Source organism: Lissotriton vulgaris, chromosome 12 (genome assembly GCF_964263255.1).
Source record: "Lissotriton vulgaris chromosome 12, aLisVul1.2, whole genome shotgun sequence".
Lineage (NCBI taxonomy): Eukaryota > Metazoa > Chordata > Amphibia > Caudata > Salamandridae > Lissotriton > Lissotriton vulgaris.
In genome coordinates this window covers 792,233,925-792,257,919 of record NC_141700.1, presented here as the reverse complement: position 1 = coordinate 792,257,919, position 23,995 = coordinate 792,233,925, and the positions used below count along the sequence as shown (strand labels likewise).

The 23,995-nt window shown below is 47.3% G+C and overlaps 1 protein-coding gene across 3 annotated transcripts in view; it reads left to right on the top strand.

The window, feature by feature from the left end:
* AGFG2 (ArfGAP with FG repeats 2) overlaps positions 1–23,995 on the top strand; it is a 533,383-nt gene that overhangs the window by 304,092 nt on the left and 205,296 nt on the right. The window lies entirely within an intron of this gene.

Below are 23,995 nucleotides of genomic sequence, written 5' to 3'. Positions count from 1 at the left end.
CCTCTCCAGCATGGAATTTAAATATTGTTCTCACAAGACTTATGGGTCCTCCTTTTGAACCATTATATAAGTGTGAATTACAGTTCCTTACATGGAAAGTTGCTTTTTTAGTAGCTGTTACCTCACTCAGAAGAGTGAGTGAGATCCAGGCATTAACAATTCAAGAACCTTTTATACAGCTTCATCACAATAAAGTGGTTCTTAAAACAAATCCAAAGTTTCTGCCAAAGGTCATTTCACTGTTCCATCTCAACCAATCTATTGAGTTACCAGTATGTTTTCGCCAACCGGAAACAGTTGCGGAAAGAGCTCTACATACATTAGATGTAAAAAGAGCTCTTCTCTACTACATTTATAGGACAAAACCATTTTGTAAAACTAAACAACTGTTTGTGTCCTTTTCTCCTCCACATAAGGGCAATCCTATTTCAAAATCAGGCATTGCAAGATGGATTGTTAAGTACATTCAAATTTGTTACCAAAAAGCAAAACGCACTCTATCCATTCCCCCTAGGGCTCATTCTACCCGTAAGTTAGGGGCATCTATGGCATTCCTAGGAAATATCCCATTAGATGACATCTGTAAAGCAGCTACATGGTCTACTCCGCACACATTTACAAAACACTACTGTGTAGATGTGCAGGCAAAACAACAAGCAAGTGTGGGCCCGGCTGTACTCAAAACATTATTTCAAACTACTGCAACAGATGCGGGTGGTCGCCGCTAAGGGAGAAACTGCTGTGCAATCTATGCAATAGTGTGTGGTCTGCGGCCCATATGCCTCGAACGGAAAATGTTACCAGTATGCATCTGTTCTTGGCATGTAGGGCTGCAGAACCACACACGCCCACCCACCTCCCCGGCTAGCTGTATCTGTTTCAGTATTATCTTATTTAGATACACAACACATGGTCATCTTTATCTGTACTACCATAACTCCATCATTTGCCCAATGGCGAAAACAATCTGAAGATGGAGTCGATGCCCACGCGCACTACGATCTAAGGGAGGAGTCATCCAACAGACAAAGACTCTTCCAAGACAACAACAAAGTGTAATCATCCGGGCCCACCACCAGATGGTGATCTAATGCAATAGTGTGTGGTTCTGCAGCCCTACATGCCAAGAACAGATGCATACTGGTAAGTAGCATTTTCCTTAACAGTCGGGCACTATATGCAACTAAAATATTTTCAGTCCCAAGTAATATATGAACTAAGACGTGTTGTGCTGACACATGCATTTAGGCAGAGGCTGTCTTAGCAGGTTGGAAATGCTGGTAGGGCTACTACAAAGTCATTCACACGTCAGGCTAGTGATATAATTGACTCTGAATATCCCTGCAAGGCTTTCAGAAGTTCCTCCATATTGGAAAATAACCTTTTCTTTAAAATGGGACCTACTATGTTAAAACAATGTATATGGCCTAGTGTCAAAAGTCACTAGGACTCCGGTGCGCACAACAAAATAATTGTTTGTAAAATTTTTCTAATTGGTTTAGTGTAAACCTTTTATTTAAACAAACATCTCAATGTGTTCATGATTTACTTGAATAAATGTTTTCCAATCATGAAGGTTACAAACTTCAATATTCAATAGTTAGTTTGTAATAAACAAAAAGTCACATTTTATCAAAACACAGGTGCAATATGCAATCAAAAAGCAAAGAAATACAAAGCAAAGCAAAACAACCCAATGCATTTCGGGGCAACAGCCCCTTCGTCGGGGGTCTGAAAAGAAAAAAAGAAATTGAAGAAGCTAATGCATATCTATATATCACAATGTAAATACTTATAGTCCTACTTATTTCGAATTATGGCTTACCTAATGAATGAAAGCACAGTGGTGACCTGTGTGCAATGGCTCTTAATTTTGCCAAAACAATTTCTAAAGGGAAACGAAAGACGTGAAAGTTATACTGTCTAACGAGGTATATGGAAGATAAACAAAAACTAAAGTCCATGTTACCTGTTCTTAAGTCAGAAGTCAAAAGCTTGAACCCAAGCCTATTCTAAGATTCTAATCTAATTTGGCATTATCCATACCTAGAGGCTAGGTATGGATAATGCCAAAATTTTGATTCAAAGAGAAACTTACTGGATCCGTAAATTACAAACCATGACCCCACTTGGGCTAAATGATAAGATAGAAATGGCGTGTTACCTCTAAATTCTTATACTCCCTAAAACTATCATGGCATTTTTTACAATTTAGTTAGGTTAGTGGAAAACAGTAAACATGATTCCCTCACTTTACATCATTTTTTCAGATATCTTTTCTAAAAATAAATACACCACTACACCTGCCATTGTCAAGTTATAAACTATTAATATGATTTTTTTATTTCATATTATTCCTTGGATTTCTTTATAATTCAAAGCCAGAAATGCTAACAGGTTGGAAATAGGCAAAAATTACTGTTTTTCTTGCTTATATGTTGTGTATGGTTTCCTATAAAATGCATACATCTTCACCATTAAATTAATTGCTGTATATTGGAATTTTGAAATATGCATGTAGATTGTAAATAGGCAGGAGTTTATTGTGTTTTAACCCCCCTCTGCTATTTCCATCACTCTCTATAGACACAGACTAGATCACATGTCCCTCCATTCCTTTTTGTCATCCATCTTAGAATAGGCTTGGGTTCAAGCTTTTGAATGAGATATCCACCAGTTGTCGGATACTTGGTTATGAGTTACTGCCTATATTCCATCTTTAGTCTCCCGGCGTGTCATCCGCTTTGTAAAACATAATTCTTTAAACAGAATGTTCCCTTTCGTGTTCCTAGAAATTGGATTTCGTTTTCCTGTTTCGTGTGCCTAAATATACTCATGCGGAAATACTTCTGATTTAGCGTGCTTGGCGCGCATATTTAATGCATAAAGCTCCGTTCGGAACCTATAGTAATCAGCATATAGGCATCTTTGAGTCCGTCTATGCTGTCTATCCTCTGCCGGTTCTTTTTCAGAAATAAGTGTAGGACTCTCCAGTCTTACACCACTGCTGGTCGGTCAGCATACTGCCGGTTAAACACGGAAGCTAACATATTGTGATAACGGACGGTGAGTCGGTCTTTAGCTCTTTCTGCTTGCACACGCTGAAGCCGTTTTTTAAAAAAAGGGTAATTAATAAAACCTTCCTTCTCTCATTTTCACAGAATTGTGAGGAGAGACTACTGCGTGATCGATACGCTGTGATTTAGATACGCAGGTATTTAAAGCGGCATCTTTCCTTTCGCTATTTTTATAGTGGCTAACGTGCAATGCACTTACTGCATGTTTTTTTCTGTTTGTCTCATTTTCTTTGCGTACAAGTCACACTAGCAGGTGAGACAATGTGACATTGCATTTTTGCAAACATATAAAGCACAGATTTAAAGATTGAGAGACATGTAATTGTATTATCTTGTTTATAGATACACTTCTGACTTAAGAACAGGTAACATGGACTTTAGTTTTTGTTTATCTTCCATATACCTCGTTAGACAGTATAACTTTCACGTCTTTCGTTTCCCTTTAGAAATTGTTTTGGGAAAATTAAGAGCCATTGCACACAGGTCACCACTGTGCTTTCATTCATTAGGTAAGCCATAATTCGAAATAAGTAGGACTATAAGTATTTACATTGTGATATATAGATATGCATTAGCTTCTTCAATTTCTTTTTTTCTTTTCAGACCCCCGACGAAGGGGCTGTTGCCCCGAAATGCATTGGGTTTTTTTGCTTTGCTTTGTATTTCTTTGCTTTTTGATTGCATATTGCACCTGTGTTTTGATAAAATGTGACTTTTTGATTATTACAAACTAACTATTGAATATTGAAGTTTGTAACCTTCATGATTGGAAAACATTTATTCAAGTAAATCATGAACACTTTGAGATGTTTGTTTAAATAAAAGGTTTACACTAAACCAATTAGAAAAATTTTACAAACAATTATTTTATTGTGCGCACCGGAGTCCTAGTGACTTTTGACACTAGGCCATATACATTGTTTTATCATTAGTTGGCAGGCACTAATCCGGTACAGCACACGTATCGATAGATAGGATTAAAACCCCAGTGTTACATACGAGTGCAGCACCCTACCCTATTCATACCTACTATGTTAGCCATAATCATTGAATATTTTTGCCCATTTATGGGACTCATAGCTCTTAAAAACTATAAAATTTGGTGGCGTTCCTTCGGACTAGATCCCTCAAATGCATTTTTCCGTTAAAGCAAATCAATCTTTAAAAATAAATCACAAGTGACGACTATTATCTTCCTCATAAATAGATCATTTGAGGAAATGAAAGGAACCAAGGGTAATATAGCCAGATAGGAGGCCATTTCTTTAAGATAACTATTATGAAAAGGTGCGTACACTGTCCTTTAGGAAGCCAGTAGTTTCCATCTCCGAGCATGCACTGTACTGGCAGTGTGCCTTGCAGCCCCAGTTCTTTTTTCTGGCTTGATCTCAGAATACTTCAAGGGCTGTGTACCCTTTTTTTCCTGAGGTTTCGTATCAAAAAACCGTTCTTCCTAAAAAATGCCATCACTCTTTGTGAACTGCCCCTCCATTGGGACAAAAAATGCTACCTCAGATCACCATTCGGTATGTTTGGTCTGCCTACCGGCTAAACCTACTGTAAGGACTGCAAATTTTGACAAATGACAAAAAGAGCCTTAAAAGATCATGATGGCCCTCACCTTTGAGTAAAGCTGGGAAACGACAGGGAGGAATAAGAAAGAAAGAAAAAGTTCTGAATGCAGGGCAAAGAGGGTGAATCTGGCCACTCCTGTGACACACACTCCCATGGAGGAAGACCTATGGAGAGAAAGTAGAAGAGACACCCATCACTTATACATATACGAGAGCGCCAGTCAACATCAGAGCTGGGTTCAGCACCGACCTGTTTGCCGCTGCGGAGATCAGGACCACTGACATTGACAGAAAGTAGTGACCTCCATTATCTCTGGCTGTGGCTAGGCCTCAGCTAACGTACTACCAATTGATGGCGAATCTGTTGATTGCAAGAAGGCACCATTTGTTTTTGATGTGGAGGTCCCCGTTGAGAAGATCAACACCAAGGAGACACTTTTCAGCCTCTCTAGTTTCTCTATCTTCTGGGGATCAGTTTACATCACCTCCTGCAGAGCTGCTGTTGTCTCTCTCAATCCCAATAATGGCTATTCCATTGGAGGACCCTAAATAGAAACCTCTTGAAACTTTGAACCTGCCGCCAAGATGTTTTCAATCACTAAGACAGGTCATTACACCAGCACCGGTTCTGCCATGAGCTCTGATGATAGTGTAATGGAAAACATTTATGTCTCCTGGGCCTGCTACTCCATCCCAATCTTTTTCAGTTCTCCACCAAATGCCAGAGACCTAGGAGGAGGAAAACTCCAATGTTTGAGGCATATGAGCTGCAGATCATATGTTGTGCATAGATCGCCATCTAGTGTTAGGTCCGGATGTTTGCACTTTGTTTTTCTTCGAAGCAGTCTTTCCAGTCACGAGGTAGGTGACGACTCCTTTCGGTGATAGTGCGCATGGGCATAGACTCCATTGTTAAATTAGATTGTTTTTCTCCTCCATCGGGTTCGGATATGAATTGTTGCACTCCGGTTCCGGCACTGTTATTTGGGCCCCCTTCGATGGGCAATCCACTACCCCGACAGTATTATTATTATTATTATTATTATTATTATTATTATTATTATTGCATTTATTGAGCGCACAGCTACCCGGAGGTTTCCCGGCGCTTGCCTTGGGAACCCGTCTTGGCTTTTTTCCCCTCTGAGATAGCCCCTACAGGGCATCCCCAAGGTGAAAGCCAGGCATCCCGCCGCAGGGGGGCCGTTGTGGAGATTAAGCAAGCTTAATGCCCAGAGTTGCAGAGTGAGAACCCATGATTAGAGCAGGCACCGAAGCGAGAATTATCAAGTCCGTGGACATTTGAGCTCAAGACCCTGCCGCGTCGGGAATTGAACCCTGGTCCCGGGTCTGACCTCAGCTTCCGGGTCTGCCTGCTCTACACCGTGAGCCACACTTCTCCACAATTACAAGTATTGTTTATCGATCGCGTTTCCCATTCTCCGCGTATTGTCTACACTCTAAATCCTTCAATCGGAAGATTCGAGGAAAGCCGTTGAGCCTACCTGCGCTGGGGTTGGTAGTAGTTGATGGAATGGACTCCATTATATTTCTATCCAGGGTGTCACGCTAAGCTTCCGCGCACCGACTTGAACGAAGTGTGCAACCTCTGCCTATCACCGGAACACGAGGAGAAGGACTGCGACAAGTGTCGGTCGTTTCAATCGAAGAAGACGCTCCGTAACCTTCGGGTTCGATGTCACAAAATTACCAGCAAAGTGGCTCCAAACTGGATCTCCTCGGGGACGAGTCCGAACACGAGGAATCACAGGCGCAGGAAGCCGAAATGGAGGAGGAACACATCTCTGTGTCTGAAGCCGACTCCGATGCGGAAGACCTAACACAGGGACAACAGATCGTGAGTAAAGAGACTTCCTTCCCCTACCATCTCCTCCATAAAAAGGCTCCGGTCCCTCCTCTGCCTTCGGGCCAATGACGGCACCGAGAAAAGGTTTCGAGCGCCCCACCTTCGAGCTCGGCGCTGAAACATAAACAGCCTTCCGGTTCGGGGTCTACTAGTCCCCACACCGGTGCAAAACATTTGGCATCTAAATCCATAGATCTTCTGGTTTCCGTGCCACCGGTCTATAAAGCTAAATCTTTGGAGCTGAAAACTAAGGAGCTGAAATTTTCGCCACCAAAACCGGCGTCTAAAGAAAGTACTTCAACTAAAGAGCCTTCGACTGATATTCCACATTTGGATCCGAAACAGGAGACTGTGATTAATCCAGAAACTGGATAGATTCATGCCAAACTTCCTGAGAAGAGGAAAATGGGCTTACAAGAAGGCTACCACATTCCTCTAAAAAGGAAAAATGTGGTTACTAACCCTACTCCACCGTCTTCAACCATTGATCCAAATTTTCTTATTACACCTATTCTCTTCCACCACTATCACCTGACCCACAGGATACAGGAGATGGGGATGTATATGACTACACACCACAGGATACTGACCCATGGGATAATTATAATGCTGACCCTCAATCAGATAATGATCCCGACCTATATCCATCTAGACCTTTTCCTCCAGATGATAACATTAGATATATTTAGCTCGTTAACAGAGCTGCACAATATAATGGAATAGAGCTTCATAAAGAGACTTTAGAGGAGGATTTTTGTTTGACGCATTATATTCATCTCAAAGGGCTACTCAAACATTACCAATGTTAAAATGTTTGCTTAAACATACTGATGACCTCTTTAAAGACCCTGTAAAAGCTAAAATCATCACTCGTAGGGTAGAGTGGAACCAAGCTCACGGTCAGATGATTTTGTGTTGTTTTCTCAGTTTGTTATATTTTCAAACATATTTTTGCCATTGTTTATCTATGCCTGCGTCTTTTGGCTTACTCATGCAACTAAACTAAAATGGCATTTTGCATGTAGTGGATTAAGCCGTGATAATATATAAATGCCACATTAACAATATAATTACACCGTCATGAGCTTGCTGCCTATTTTCGTTACCTATCAGCCATTTACCCCCTTTATTCCTCATACCTTTGCATTTTATATACTTGCCCCAGTATTGGAACTTTCATAAATTCACATGCTTTTGTATCATTCCCCACGTCGGAATGGGACTCTCGGTAACAAAAATAACCTAGCAGTAGGTACAAAAGAGAAAGGAAAGGCCTAGGCCTCATTCCTTTTTGTAGCATATCAGCCTCTTTTTGTAAAAGAGATCAAACTAATCATCAGCCAATTTGAAGAGCCTCACCCCTTAGAACCCTCCTGAAGGAACCTCAGAGCCTCAGATTTTCTACTGCACGTTGTGCTTAGGGAGTCTCCTTTGAGCTCTGCTCAATCTCTACTCTTTTCAGAAGTTTTCTTCAGGATTTCTCTTCAGAATTGTTGGCTGTCCCTTCCAGGATGTCTGATAAGGAGAAGAAGAAGGTCCTTTTCAAGCCATGTTCCACCTGTGGCAAGAAAAGATTGTTTGTTGAGGATAGGCATAAAGATTGTATTTATTGCCTCTATCCTGATCATAAGGCTGCAGACTTCAAGATCTGCCGCACCTTTTCTACCAAGACCCTCCGGGATCGTGAGGGTAGGCTTCTTACCTGGCTCCAGAAGTTGAAGTCCTGAAAAGACACAGTCTCAAGTGACAGTGAAGACTCTTCTTCAGCCTCATCTACAAGAAGGTCAGTCAAAAGGGTAGGGTTTCCCCTTCACCTTCTATGGAGCGTCCATCTAAGGCCTCAATAAAGACACCCAAAGAGTCTGAGAGCCAGGGTCTGGTCGAATCTCCTCACCACGGTGAAAAGGAGAGGGAGGGACCATCTACACCTTCTTCTGGGATGAAGACTGCTCCAGCCTTCAAAAAACCATCTTCTGAGTCATCTGAGAAGTCTGACAGAAGTTCCAAGTCGTCGTCGACGCAGCTCATCGGCGAAGGCGTTGAAGCCCAAGCTTAAAATGGTACCGTTGACGGGCTCATCCACGGTCCGATCGACGACTGGATCGTCGGCGACGACGGAGTTATCGACGACAGTGTCAGCGACTTCGACGATGACGACGGCAGCGACGACGAAGATTTCGTCGATGGCGGTGACAACGACAGTGTCGGTGTCGAGGACTTCAACGACGACAACATTGACGACGGCGGCAGCAGGAGCGTCAACGGTCTCGGTGTCGACGACGCCCATGTCGTCGTCGATTGTTCGCTCGTTGGCGAAGTCTACTCCGTCGACGACGGCAGCATTAACGCATACAACTCCATCGTCGACAACAGAATCGTCGACGGAAAGAATCACTATTTCCATGAGACGGATTACACCTGACATGATGTCTCCTAGGAGGGTTACCCCCTTACCTCCAGCTCTGCTGTTGGAGGAGGATGATGACGACTCAGATGATGACGATCAGGACTCATATGGATATGCATACAGTCCATCTCAGCTTCTAGTTGAATGCCAGCAGAGGGATTCCGAAGGGGAGTGTTAGAAACAGGACCCTGGCCGGCCAAGACTCGCGTCGAGGTCAGTCAGGGATCACCATTTCTAAAGTCAGGGCAAGGGAGTCACACACACCAAGGTAACCCCCACTCGCCCTCTAGGTAACGTGGCGCGAGCAGTCTAGGCTAAACTTGGAGGCGGTATGAGTTAAGTATTTGCGCACGCACCCCAGCAACAACACCCAAGGCCCACCACAAAGGAAAACTCCACACAAGGATATATATAAAAAATAGCCTTTGTATTATAATAAACAAAGCACATTAGATAACACACAAACTTTACAATGTGCCAGGGGCACGGGCAGAATTTACAAGGGGAATTATGTACAGGCAGGGCCACATGGACCACTGTCAGGGGTAGGCACTTGTCAGAAAATAATACTGGTAGATGTACACTTATGTCGTAAACATAGAATGAGTAGCACCAAAATTATAAATGCAACACACATCCAGTAATCACTGGAACAGATTAATGACCTCCTACGCAACCCTAAAACACTGTAGGTAAATACGCAGGTAACTAGGACCTTCTCAGCAGGACCTAAAAAAGGAATACCAACACCTAAGCAATTCACTCTTAGCAAATGGAAGGAAACCTAAACATAAAATGTGACGTCAACAATCCTCTATGCAGGTCACTCTTAGCAAAGTGGATAAACATAAAATGGGACATCAACAATCCTCTATGCAGGGCGCACCTAGCAAAAGGGGATAAACATAAAATACCTAATCAGGTCACTTTTAGAAAAGGTAAGCGGACATAAACAATTGCACATGAGGTAATAAAATACAGAGGTGCAGATTAGAACATAGGCGCAATAATCACATACAAGAAATTACAATGCGCGGGGTGCACATAGCACAACACTCACAAAGGTCCCTCAGGCCAACTGGCCTCGAAAGGGGCGGAATGCCCTGAGTCTCAGTGTCAGGGAAGCTGTGCAGGCAGCACAGAACACAAAGCCTAAACGTGGCAACTGTCCACTAAGTGCTGGTCAGTTGTTAACAGGACTGGGCAACGTTGGAGCCAGGAGGGCTCAAGAACAAAGTGGGCAAGGAGCCTCTCAGGCTCGTAAAGCAAAATGTGCAAATTAGAGCTCCAGCGCTCTTAAAATAATGGAAGTGACCCAGAGCCTCTCTCAGGGCTCACACAGCAAAATAGGCAAGCACTAAAGAGCTCAGCGCTCTAAAACGATAAAAATGCGGGCGAGGAGCCTCCCGGGGCTCGAGAACAGATGTGCCCCCACGAGCTTCTCTGGCTCGCAAATCAATTAGGCAGCTGGAGCCTCTCGTGGCTCAATAAACAAAATATGCCCCTCAGATCGTTGGAGTCCCCCACGGGGGACTCTGGAATCACTTACTGCCCCAAGAGCCTTTCAGGCTCACAACACGCAACTTGCCCCTGGAGCCTCGGGGCTCCCAATCTTCACGAGCGCGAGGTCGCGCTACGGGGGAGGGGCGGACACCGGCAATGTGTCCCGACGCCACTCTCCCTTTCCAGGCACTCACCGGGTATCTGCTGGCTGGAGGCGTCTCCTCGGCGGCCGGCGCGGGGCTCTCCTTCACTCGGGGAGCCTCGAGGACAGAGCCGGCTGCTCCTCTCGCCTCCCGCCTGGCCTTGTCTCTCCTGCACGCCGCCTGACTTCCGCCGGGGCCGCCAATGGCAGCGCGGCCCTGGGGGTCAGGAGGCGGGACTTCCGGGTCGCTGCAGGCAGCGCGGCGGCCCGGCAGGGGCAGCACACACTCCTGGGCTGCGGCGGTGATCTCCTGGGCAATGCCGGGTGGGCACCGGCTCTTCAATAATCAATAAAATAGCAGTGGGGCAATGCCGGGTGGGCACCGGCCACAAATAAAAATATACAGCGAGGTGGGCAGTCGCTATCCAAAAATCGGCGAAATCGGCTCCAATGCCGGGTGGGCACCGGCAATGTCAATAAAGCGCTCGGGGAGCAAGGCACAGCGCTCTCAAGCGCCAAGGGAAGCGCGCTCGGCGCTTCAGGGAAACAAAGCGCGCCTAGCGCTATAATTCAAAAGTCAGGGCGCCTCCAGGCACAACAAAGCTCCAGCAGGGTCTGGAGGCAGGCAGAGGGGCAAGGCAGGGCCAGAGCCAGCACACTGGGTCTCCAGGCAGGGAGACAGCTAAGTGGCGGTCCTCTTGGCCCCTGCAGCAGCAGCAGCCCCCTCTGGCAAGATCCTGGAAGAAAACCAAAGACAGGACAAATTGTATGGGGACACAGCCCCTTCTTATACAGAAAAAAACCCTTTGTCTCAGGGTGCAGGGTGGGGGGAAAACCAGTTGCAGCTGGTTTTGATGTACTCTGTTTACCTCAACCACCCTCTCTATTCACTGGCAGGGCTAGGGACATCAGTCACACTACAGGGGGTGGAGCCAGCATTGTCTGGGGAAAGTCCAGGCCCATCAGGGACCAGGTGCACTCCTCCCAAGCCATCAAGCATGCTGATCTCACACTCACCACCGGGCAGACCCATCCAGCCTTCCTGGAGCCAGGCTCACCAGCCAGCTCCAGCCAATCACACTGCAGACATATTTTACAGTAATATGCCAAGTACTAGAAATGGCATTTCTACACATGACACACACATGCCACATACACCATTGCAAAGCATTCATTCTCACGAACTCGCACATACCAAACTCGAGCATGCACTACCCACACATCAGGAATTACTAGGGACACAGACATTCCCCATGCATCCCTATGGGAGAGCAAGCCAGCCTAACTACATGCACGCACTTTACTCTGGGACACAGAGAAAAAGTGCGCACAGACCAGAAAATCATCCACGCACATCACAGATCTAAAGAAAAAAGATTAGGGGTGAACCTGCCTTAAGGGCCAAGTCCAACAGGGAGTACCTGCAGGAATGTGGGTATCAACATTCTGCTCAGCCACAAGAGTATTCGAGGCAAGACATGGTGTCTGTACCATCTTCTCTCTTGCAGGATCTCCACAACATGCTGCAGGATTACAAATCTAGATTTTCACAGCCTGCTGCTGTCTAGACCATGCAAGCCCGGTCTGTCCCCACGGCCCCTGCAATGGTTTCTCCAGAGTTGCCTGCTCAGGTGATATCTCAGCAGCAAACACCAGTTCCACAAGTACCTTTGATACCACTGGACACTCATGAGGATTCCTCGGAAAAGGATCAAAACTTTGATGGCAGACCTGATCAAGGTGCAGAATGGGACGAGTATGTCATCCCGGACCCAGCTTCACCTTGTCCGGATCCGGTGGACTCTCCTCCAGTGGATATAGGGGGGATCCATAAGCTGAAGGAGAGGGTGTCTAGCAGATTCAAGCTACCAATGCCTTCTGTTGCCACAAATGTTTTTTATATGACTTTAACCCCTTCGCCGCAGGGCTAATTCCCCCGCGGTGCGGGGGGGGGGGGGCAGCGTACTGCGCCACGGTGCTGATGTTGAGCCCAGGCTCGTCATGCAGCACGGTGCTAGTGTGCTCATGACGAGCCTGGGCTCGTCATGAACCCGCCCGCGCAATGGAACGCTCAGCACAGCGGGGGAATTAGCCCCGCGTGTGAGCGTTCCACGGCTCATGACGAGCCCAGGTTCGTCATGAGCACACGAGCACCGTGCTGCATGACGAGCCTGGGCTCGTCATCAGCACTGAAGGGGTTAAAGAGCCTTATAAAAAGACTACTAGATCTATCCCTATTGTTCAACATGTTTGGGAGGAAGGCCTTACAGCAATGAAGAATCCAGCGACAGTGGTCCCTGTACTACCGCGCCTCGAAAAGAAATACAAAGCACCTGAGGATGGTCCGGCGTCTTTGACGGGACACCCAAAACCGGACTCAGTGATTTTACAAGTGGCACAGAGGAAGTCACGTGTTAGGAAACGGGTTAGTCTGTCTTCCATGACCATACTCCATTGATCACATGACACATGAATGGGTATTTAAGATCTGCCCTTTCCTGAATTCAGTGCTTGGTATCTTTTTGTTTTGGGTTCCAGGTTCTGGGTTTTGCTATCTGGGTTGTTGCAGAGACAGGTTCACGGGCTCGTGTACCTGTTTTATTTGATTTCCCTGTGTATCTGTCACTTGTGTTGCCTTGTTAGCCCCCATCCCCTCCCTTCCCCAGGTCCCTCCGTGTGTTTTCCTTAGGCTACTTCATTTGCTTATCCCGCCCCCGTCACTCTCACCTTTCCTCTGTTTCTGTCACTGCCCTTAGATTTGTTAGTGTTGTCTCTCGAGGGTACTGGGGCTCCAGCCCCCTCGTATTCCGGTTTCTCGGCAGGACTATCCATCACGTTGCCGAGTGATCAGCCGGCTGGTTGGTTTGTGTTTCCTGAGTCGCGCCCCCGGACTTCCGCGTTTTGCGTAGTCTATCCACCTCATTGTGTGGCGCTTGGGCGCTTTCAGCCGCGCTGAGTCCCGGAGGAGAGACAGATCCCGGAGGAAGGATCCAATTGTGTGTTGCCCGCAGTTCTACGGATTGTACATTGATAAGGACGTTTCCTGGGGGTTTTTTATGCCGAGTACGATGGCTTTTTCCCCTGAATAACCCCGTATTGGCAGGGGGCGTTTCTGATTGTTTTTTCCCTACTCCCCTCCCCCTGACTGGACTCGAGGCCATAACGATAGTGGGGTTCTATCATTCTATCGTCAAGGACCTCCCGAGGCAGATCCTGTACAGTACACAAGTAAGGAGGTGTTATGTGATTGCATGGTGGAGTGTGGTTATGGGATTGGGAGACTGAGGGGTATATATTGAAGTGGGACACAGAAGTAATTGTATTTACATTGTTCCATAGGTGCAGAGGCGAGGAGGTGGTGGTTGAGTCTCATTGTCCAGTCCAGTCCAGGGGTGAAGCCTTTATTGACCTGAAGTCCCTTCGTTTGAATTCCTGCCCCCTGCCCTGGGCTCGGGTATTCTCTCATGGTTTTTTGTTCCATGGGAGGTGTTTGAGTCAGGGTGGTGGGTTTTGGACATACATCGTTCCTGCAGTGTTTTTGGGCGTGTGGAATCCAACAGAATACCAAGCCCACGATAATATACACTGCCCGGACGAGGTATGGACGAGGATGTGGGGGGTGCTGAACGGGCACCTACGATGCAGGATATAGTGGGGGCGGTGGCGGCCCTCCAGGCTCAGGTCCAAGGCCTACAGCAGGAGAACCTAGGACTTAAACAGGAATTGGGGGCTGTTAAGGCCAGGGAACAGCAGAGAGATAGGACACAGACTCCCATCATTCAACCAGCTGCCTTCCAGTATGGGGGCGGGGTGGGTCAGAGATCGGAGGGGGGAACACCTGTGGCAGTCACTGTTACAACACCTGTTTCTGTTCCATTGGCCCCCCCTGAGAGGTTCACGGGAGACAATAACAAGTATGGGACCTTTATGACTCAATGTCAACTGCACTTCATGTGCAGGCCGACTGCGTTCCCGGATGACACAGCGAAGGTGGCATTTACTATATCGTATTTGGCTGGCACAGCGGCACAATGGGCTATCCCTCTGGTAGAAAATAATGCTCCGGTATTACAGGATTATCCGGCCTTTAAAGAATTAATGAGGGGCCTATTTGCTAAGCATGCTTTTATGCAGGCGAGTGATGCGGAGCTCCTCCATTTAAGACAGGGTAAACAGGACTTGCTAACCTATGTGTCAACATTTAATAGGTTAGTTTCAGAGACACATTGGCCCACCGAAAAGAGAACCTCCTTGTTTTACCAGGGTTTGTGCGACGACCTAAAAGATGTAGTGTCTCAGGTGGTTGATCCTCCAGATGACTGCGCTGCCTTTATTGATCTGGTGGTAAAGTTAAACCACAGATTGACTGAGAGGCGTGGTGATCGCAGCCGAGTTCAGGGACCCTGGAGGAATTATGCGAAACCAGAAGTAAGACCCACAGGGGATAATAAGCCTGCTCCAGAACCCATGGAGATAGGAGGCGTGAGAGGCCCATTAACTATGGAGGAGAAGAGAAGGAGGAGGGAATTGAACTTATGTCTGTATTGCGGACAGGGGGGGCACTTTGCCCGAGAGTGTCCTGTTAAGCCCTCTGGACAGGCATTCCATAAGAAGGTAGCTTGTGTACAGGTGGAACGAAGACAAGCCATGAGCAGCAGAGTAGGAGGAACTTATCAGGTGCTGGGTGTGATTGATCAGGTGCCAAGACATTTCATCATTTCGGTGCATCTATTGCTGGCAGGGAATAGGCGTGTACCGGTGTCTGTTTTGTTGGACTCAGGGGCAACTGGGAATTTTATTGACATCACTTTGGCGGAAAAGTTAGAAATCCCATGTCAATTTAAGAGACAACCAGAACCTGTGAGGGCCATTGATGGGACCGAATTAACCTCGGGGTCCATTACACGCCAGACAGAACCACTGACATTGTTGTGTGAGAATGGGCACTCAGAGTCAGTGGTCTTTGATCTTATTGATGCTCCCTCGTTTGGGTTGGTGTTAGGAGTTCCCTGGCTTCAGGAGCATAACCCCAAGATCGACTGGGTGCAGCGCTTGGTGACTCTGGACTCCAAGCATTGCCTTACACATTGTTACAGGGAGGCTGTCGAACGGGTTCCTCCCTTGTCTTGCGCAAGTGTGGAGGCGACATCGGTTCCTTCTCAGTATTCCGCCTTTCGGGGTGTTTTTGATAAGACTAAGGCACAGGGTCTCCCTCCTCATCGGTCCTTTGACTGTAAAATTGATTTGATACCTGACATCCCTTTGCCTTCTTGTCGCATATATGCGCTCTCCGAACCTGAGGAGATACATCTAAAGGAATATTTGGAGGAGATGCTGGGGATGGGATTTATTCGCCCTTCTTGTTCACCTGTGTCCTCGGCGATCTTTTTCATTCCGAAGAAGGAAGGGACGTTGAGGGCATGTGTGGACTACAGGGCACTGAATAAGGCCACCGTGAAGAATAGGTACCCTCTTCCTCTCATCCCCGTGTTATTGGACCAGCTCCGCAAAGCAACCATTTTTACCAAACTGGATTTGCGGGGTGCTTACCATCTCATTCGAGTCCGACCCGGGGATGAGTGGAAGACGGCCTTTAAGACCAAATTTGGCCTATATGAGTATTGTGTGATGCCGTTCGGCCTGTGTAATGCGCCGGCGGCATTCCAATACTTTATTAATGAGGTGCTCCGGGAATATCTTGACAGGAGTGTCATTGTCTATTTGGACGATATTTTGATTTTCTCAGAGACGGAGGTGGAACATCATACCCATGTATCCCAGGTTTTGCAGAAATTACAGGATTATCATCTGTACGCCAAACTGGAGAAATGCCAGTTCGGTACACAGAGGGTAGAATTCCTGGGGTTTGTCATCACAGCAGAGGGTATTCGAATGGACCCTAGAAAAATAGAGGCTATAATCACCTGGCCTATACCATCGACTGTTAAACAGATCCAGGCCCTTCTAGGGTTCGCCAATTTTTATCGGCGCTTCATTTCCCACTTTTCTGATGTTGTATCCCCATTGACTCGGCTGCTAAGGAAGGGGGTTCCCTTTATCTGGTCCTCTGAAGTCCAGGATGCCTTTCAGCTGTTGCTGCGATCTTTTACCTCCGCTCCGGTTCTGGTGCATCCCGATACTGCTTTACCATTTTTTGTGGAAACAGATGCCTCATTGTGTGCTGTGGGTGGGGTTTTGTCCCAAAGGGATGTGGTAACGGGTCTGATGCACCCCATTGCCTTTTTTTCTAAAACCTTGTTGCCCGCGGAGCGCAACTATACGGTGGCTGAGAGGGAACTGTTGGCGGTCAAACTGTCCTTTGAGGAGTGGCGGCATTATCTCTGGGGTGCTAGACACACAATCACGATCTACACTGATCATAAGAACCTTGAGTTCTTTCGCTCTGCTCGGGCGTTAACACCTCGCCAGATGCGGTGGGTCTTGTTTTTTAACGAGTATGATTTTATTATCACCTATCGACCCGCCGCCCAACAGGTAAAATCTGATGCCCTTTCTAGGATACACGTGGAGGGGAAGGAACAGGGACGAGTGAAGGAAGATAGACCTATGATCAGCGAAGAGAAGATTGTAGGGGTGACATGTACTGAGGATTTACCCACCCTAGTGAAAAGGCAGTTAAGACTTTTGGATTTAGCCCCTTGGAAGGCTTTACCCCAGGTATCTATGCGAGACGGGTTGTTGTATCAGGGGGACCGTTTGTTTATTCCCCCTTCCTTGAGACAGATGGTTTTGGAAGGGTGTCATTCTTCAGCACTGGTAGCACATCCAGGAATAAATAAGACGAGGGAGCTGTGTTTGCGTTGGTTTTGGTGGGACTCGTTGAGCACGGATATACAGAGTTATGTGACCGCTTGTCCCATTTGTGCCATTAGCAAACCTACACATAGTATGCCGTCAGGTCTGTTGCGGCCCTTAGAGGTTCCTCCTACCCCGTGGCATACCATCAGCATGGATTTTGTGACGGATCTACCTCCTGCGTCAGGACATACCGCCATAATGGTGGTAGTGGACCTGTTTACAAAGATGGCACATTTTGTTCCACTACTGAAGATACCTACTGCCAGGGAGATGGCTTTGGTTTTTATGTCATCTATAGTCAGGATACATGGATTGCCTTCTGCTATTGTTTCGGACAGGGGGGCGCAATTTGTGTCACATTTTTGGACTGAACTGTGTTCAGTGTTGAAGGTGGAGGTACGTTTGTCATCTGCGTACCACCCACAATCAGATGGTCAGACTGAAAGGACAAACCAGACTATGGAGCAGTATTTGAGGTGTCTTGTGTCGTCGTTGTCTTGTGACTGGATGGTGGCTCTTCCTATTGCGGAGTTCGCCTATAACAACAGCCTGCATTCCGCATTGGGTATGACTCCTTTTTTTTGTTCGTTGGGGTACCATCCTAGGGCCTTAGCCATCCAGCCTACAGGGCATGTGCCAGCCATAGACGATATATGTGGGTCCTTGGGTGGAATATGGGACAGAGCCCGTGAACAACTGCAGGCAACTAAAATCACCATGAAGGCTCAGGCCGATAAACACAGAGTCCCCGCTCCATCCTATAAGGTGGGTGATCAAGTGTGGCTAGCTTCGCGTAATTTGAGGTTGCAGGGATCTCGTAAATTGCAGCCAAGGTTTGTGGGACCCTTTGCAATTATACAGGTCATTAATCCTGTCGCCATGAAGCTAGGTTTGCCTGATGAGTACAGGGTCCATCCGGTTTTTCATACGTCCTTGTTGAAACCCTACATACCAACAACGCAGGTCCTGCCACCACCCCCTCCCTTGCTGATTGATGGAGAAGAGGAGTTTGAGGTTCAGGCTATAGTGGATTCTAGGCGGAGGAGAGGCCACCTATTCTACTTGGTAGATTGGAAAGGTTATGCACCAGAAGATAGGTCATGGGAGCCAGCGGGTAGTGTACATGCACCACGGCTGGTTCGTTTGTTCCATAGACAGCACCCTTTCAAACCCCGTCCGGTGGGGAGGACCATTGGGGGGAGATACTGTTAGGAAACGGGTTAGTCTGTCTTCCATGACCATACTCCATTGATCACATGACACATGAATGGGTATTTAAGATCTGCCCTTTCCTGAATTCAGTGCTTGGTATCTTTTTGTTTTGGGTTCCAGGTTCTGGGTTTTGCTATCTGGGTTGTTGCAGAGACAGGTTCACGGGCTCGTGTACCTGTTTTATTTGATTTCCCTGTGTATCTGTCACTTGTGTTGCCTTGTTAGCCCCCATCCCCTCCCTTCCCCAGGTCCCTCCGTGTGTTTTCCTTAGGCTACTTCATTTGCTTATCCCGCCCCCGTCACTCTCACCTTTCCTCTGTTTCTGTCACTGCCCTTAGATTTGTTAGTGTTGTCTCTCGAGGGTACTGGGGCTCCAGCCCCCTCGTATTCCGGTTTCTCGGCAGGACTATCCATCACGTTGCCGAGTGATCAGCCGGCTGGTTGGTTTGTGTTTCCTGAGTCGCGCCCCCGGACTTCCGCGTTTTGCGTAGTCTATCCACCTCATTGTGTGGCGCTTGGGCGCTTTCAGCCGCGCTGAGTCCCGGAGGAGAGACAGATCCCGGAGGAAGGATCCAATTGTGTGTTGCCCGCAGTTCTACGGATTGTACATTGATAAGGACGTTTCCTGGGGGTTTTTTATGCCGAGTACGATGGCTTTTTCCCCTGAATAACCCCGTATTGGCAGGGGGCGTTTCTGATTGTTTTTTCCCTACTCCCCTCCCCCTGACTGGACTCGAGGCCATAACGATAGTGGGGTTCTATCATTCTATCGTCAAGGACCTCCCGAGGCAGATCCTGTACAGTACACAAGTAAGGAGGTGTTATGTGATTGCATGGTGGAGTGTGGTTATGGGATTGGGAGACTGAGGGGTATATATTGAAGTGGGACACAGAAGTAATTGTATTTACATTGTTCCATAGGTGCAGAGGCGAGGAGGTGGTGGTTGAGTCTCATTGTCCAGTCCAGTCCAGGGGTGAAGCCTTTATTGACCTGAAGTCCCTTCGTTTGAATTCCTGCCCCCTGCCCTGGGCTCGGGTATTCTCTCATGGTTTTTTGTTCCATGGGAGGTGTTTGAGTCAGGGTGGTGGGTTTTGGACATACATCGTTCCTGCAGTGTTTTTGGGCGTGTGGAATCCAACATCACGCAACCCTTCAGCTCCTTTGACAACTCCCCCAGATAAAGAAGGCAGGAGGTTAGACAACGCTGGGAAGAGGTTCTCTTCAATGGCTAGTCTTTTGGTGCGGGCAGCAAATGCCTTGGCAATATTGGGCAGGTACGATCGCCAACTACGGTGTGACGTTTCGCCTCATTTGGATCAACTACCTCCAGAATCAAAAATAGAGGCGAAGAAAATTTTACAAGAAGGGAAAGCAACGTCAATGGAAATAATAGACTGTGCCCTGGACATCGCCACAACAGCCTTTCGTTCATTAGCTGGTGCTGCAGTCCTTAGTCGCCAGGGATGGCTCAAGGCGACTTGGTTCAGACCTGAAATCCAGAATAAGATCCTGGATCTACCTTTCGATGGAGAGGCATTGTTTGGAAAGTTTATAGATGACACTCTCCAGGATATCAAGAAGGACACCGAGGCGGCTAAGTCTCTCGGTACGCTTCAGTACCGTAAAGCACCATTCAGAGGTTCCAGAGGCAAGAGTAACACGTACAGAGGCTCTTACCAGCAGCAACAGTACTCATCGTATGGATCAGGTTCGCAACAGTACCGCCAGCCTAATCAGCAAAGACAAGGTCAGTCCTCAAATTTTTCCCGATCTAATAATAGAGGAAAAGAAACTCGCCAAGGATGTGATACGTCCAAGAGGCAATAGCGGCCTCCTGGCTCTTCCTACTGTGTCCACCTCCGCAAGACCATCGGTAGGAGGCAGGGTATCTCAATACCATCAGAATTTGTCCAAGATAACATCAGACCGTTGGGTGCTGAACATAATTCGAAAGGGCCATACTTTGGAATTCACCCAAATCCCACCATCCAAGCCCCCGGCCCGGCCCATCGAAACATCTGGGTCTTCTGCGGCTCGAAGTTCATCAGATGCTCCTGAAAGGTGCTATAGAGCCGGTCCCCTCCGCTCAAAGAGGAGAAGGATTCTATTCCAGGTTCTTCCTGATAAGGAAGACGATAGAGAAATGGCGCCCCATTTTAGATCTCAGGGAGCTCAACACCCATCTCATCTCCCTGTCTTTCCGGATGGTCTCACTTCAAGACATACTACTTCTCATCAATCCACGCTCGATCTCGAAGATGCGTATTTTCACATACCGATTCACCTGGCACACAGAAGGTTTCTACGATTTACAGTAGGCAAGAGCCACTTTCAATTCAGGGTTTTACCCTTTGGACTTCGCTCAGCCCCAAGAATCTTCACCAAGGCGCTGGCACCGGTTGCAGTATTTCTACGGAAGAAACACTTTCAGGTCTTCCCTTACCTGGACGACTGGTTGCTGAAGGCACCGTCCAGGGAGGCTGCGAGGGAAGCGGTTGACGCATGTACAAACCTTTTTCAGAATTTGGGTCTCACTCTAAACAAGGAGCAGTCATCTCTGGTTCCCTCCAGGACTGCACGCTTCCTGGGGGCCATCTTGGACTCGAATCTCAAAAAAGCTTTCCCAACCTTGGAGAGGCAGGAAAAACTGCAGACCATGGCGCTGGCCTTAAAAAAAGAAGGTATCTTTCAGTACGCCGTTACAAATCTCTTCTGGGAGTGATCTCTTCATGCATTCCTCTGATTCCACTCTGCAGATTGAGGATGCGTCCTGTTCAGGAGCAGCTGGACATCCAGTGGAGACAGATTCACGGTTCGTTCGACGTCAAAGTGACCGTCACCTCGGCAATGAGAAAAGCTACCTTGTGGTGGACAAAGCAGGAAAACTTATCCCAAGGTCTATCCTTCATAAGCGATCTGTCTCCTCGGGTTGTGACGACGGATGCGCCATTGGACGGCGGGGGGGGCAGTACTGCAGGATCTGCATGTCAGTGGACATTGGTCACCTCAGCGCAGTCTTCTTCACATCAATCTCTTGGAACTCAGGGCAATCAAGCTCGCTCTTCAAGCTTTTCTCCCTCGACTAGGAGGTTCGAAGGTTCTCATCCGGACGGACAACACCACGGCCATGCATTACATAAACAAAGAAGGAGGAACCAGTTCTCTCCCGTTATCTCAGGAAGCTCAAGAAATCTGGGAATGGGCGATCCTTCACAGGATTTCACTGCAGGCGGACCATCTGCCAGGGATCATAAACAAAAATGCCGACAGACTAAGCAGGCTATCCTCAGTCAGTCACGAGTGGGAACTGAATCAGCGGGTTCTGGACTAAGTTTTCCAACAGTGGGGCAAGCCTTCAATAGATCTATTTGCCACACCGACCAACAAGAAATGCCGGTCTTATGCAAACAGGCTTTACCATCAAGGATCATTGGGGAATGCTCTTACGATAGCCTGGTCAGGGACATTTGTTTACGCCTTTCCCCCCTTCCCAGTGATCCTGAGACTTATCAGGAAAATCAAGGTGGAGCCATGCAAGATGATCTTGATAGCCCCTGCTTGGCCGAGGCAGTTCTGGTTCACGGAACTCCATCTATTGTCGCTTGTTCCTCCTCTTCCCTTACGAACCATTCCGGACCTTCTCACGGTGTCCGAGGGGCAGATTTGGCATCCGATCCAGCTTCATTACACCTGACCGCATGGATCCTGAGCAGCGAGAGTTTATGAACCTCCCCATCTCGGATGAGTTAAGACCGGTTCTCTCCCAGGCTAGGGCTCCTTCCACGAATAAGACTTACCGTTTTAAATGGAGAAGATTTTGTGTTTGGTGCAGGAAAGAAGGCGTTGATCCTTGCTCTTCTCAACTTCATCAACTTCTGCCTTCTCTTTTGTCCTTAGCTAAAACAGGCCTGGCGCAAATATCCATAAAGGTTCATTTAGCAGCAATTTCTAGATACAGACGTTCGGCATCTGGACCTTCTCTCTGGTCTTCAAGAATAATTAAGCAATTTCTCAAGGGATTGTTTCGAGTTTATCCCCCAGTGAGGCCTCCGCCTCCTACTTGGCATCTGAACTTGGTTCTCACTCAACTCATGAAGGATCCTTTTGAGCCTATACATCGGACAGATATAAAATTCCTTTCATGGAAGTTGGCTCTCCTTCTCGCCCTCACATCTGCAAGATGCATTGGGGAGCTACAGGCTCTCACGATTCAGGAGCCGTTTCTCCAATTCAAGAGGAATACTGTAATCTTAAGAACTAATCCGAGGTTCATATCTAAGATACCTTCGGATTTTCACCTGAATGAGCCAGTGATTCTCAAGTCTTTCTTTCTTCATCCTTCCACACCAGCAGAGAGATCGCTGCATTCTTGAAATTTTATTAGGATCGCACCAAGGAGTTTAGTAAATCCTCACAACGTTTCATTGCTTTTGGTGGTCATCGCAAGGGCCTCCCTCTGTATTGCGAGATGGATTTCCATTGCCTTCTCTATTGCCACTCAACAGCGGGGTAAGCCTCTGACCAGCAGAATTAGAGCACATTCCACAAGCTCTGTGGCTTCTTTGACAGCTCTCTTTGCGGGAGTACACATCAGAGACATTTGCAGAGCTGGAACATGGAGCAGCGTGCACACCTTTACGAAGTATTACTGCTTGGAATCCTTGACACAAGAGGACACGGCTGTGGGCCAGGCAGTCCTAAGGGACCTTTTCCATTGATTGGTAAGCTTTCCTTCCTATCCTTCCTTCCTTTTATGCACAATTTGTTTCTAATGTAAGTGAGGATGGCTATTGCAATGTAAGTTTACTTATTTTCCTATGAAAATATGCATACTGGAGTATTTGTGTGGTTTATGCCACAAAATGTGCTTTATGACTTACTGCTTGCTACTCTGATACAAAAGCATGGGAATCTATGAAAGTTCCAATACTGGGGCAAGAAAATAAGTTACTTACCTTTAACTTTGGTTCCCCAGTATTGGTAACTTTCATAGATTCCCATGCGCCCACCCTCCTCCCCGAGGAAAGCTCAGCCTCCAGCAGATATGGTTACTGTTACACAAGGGCTGCGAAAATCTGAGGCTCTGAGGTTCCATCAGAAGGGTTCTAAGGGGTGAGGCTCTTCTGATTGGCTGATGATTAGTTTGGTCTCTTTTACAAAAAGAGGCGGATATGCTACAAAAGGGAATGAGGCCTAGGCCTTTCCTTTCTCTTTTTTACCGACTGCTATGTTATTTTTGTTACCGACTACTACTGTAGTTCACCCTACGCCCCTCGACTTTGCTACTCTTTTATGTTATTCCACTCTCCACCACTCTACTCCACGCTACTCTACACCACCCTGCCCCACTCCCCGCCACCCTGCCCCACTCCCCGCCAGCCTGCCCCACTCCCCGC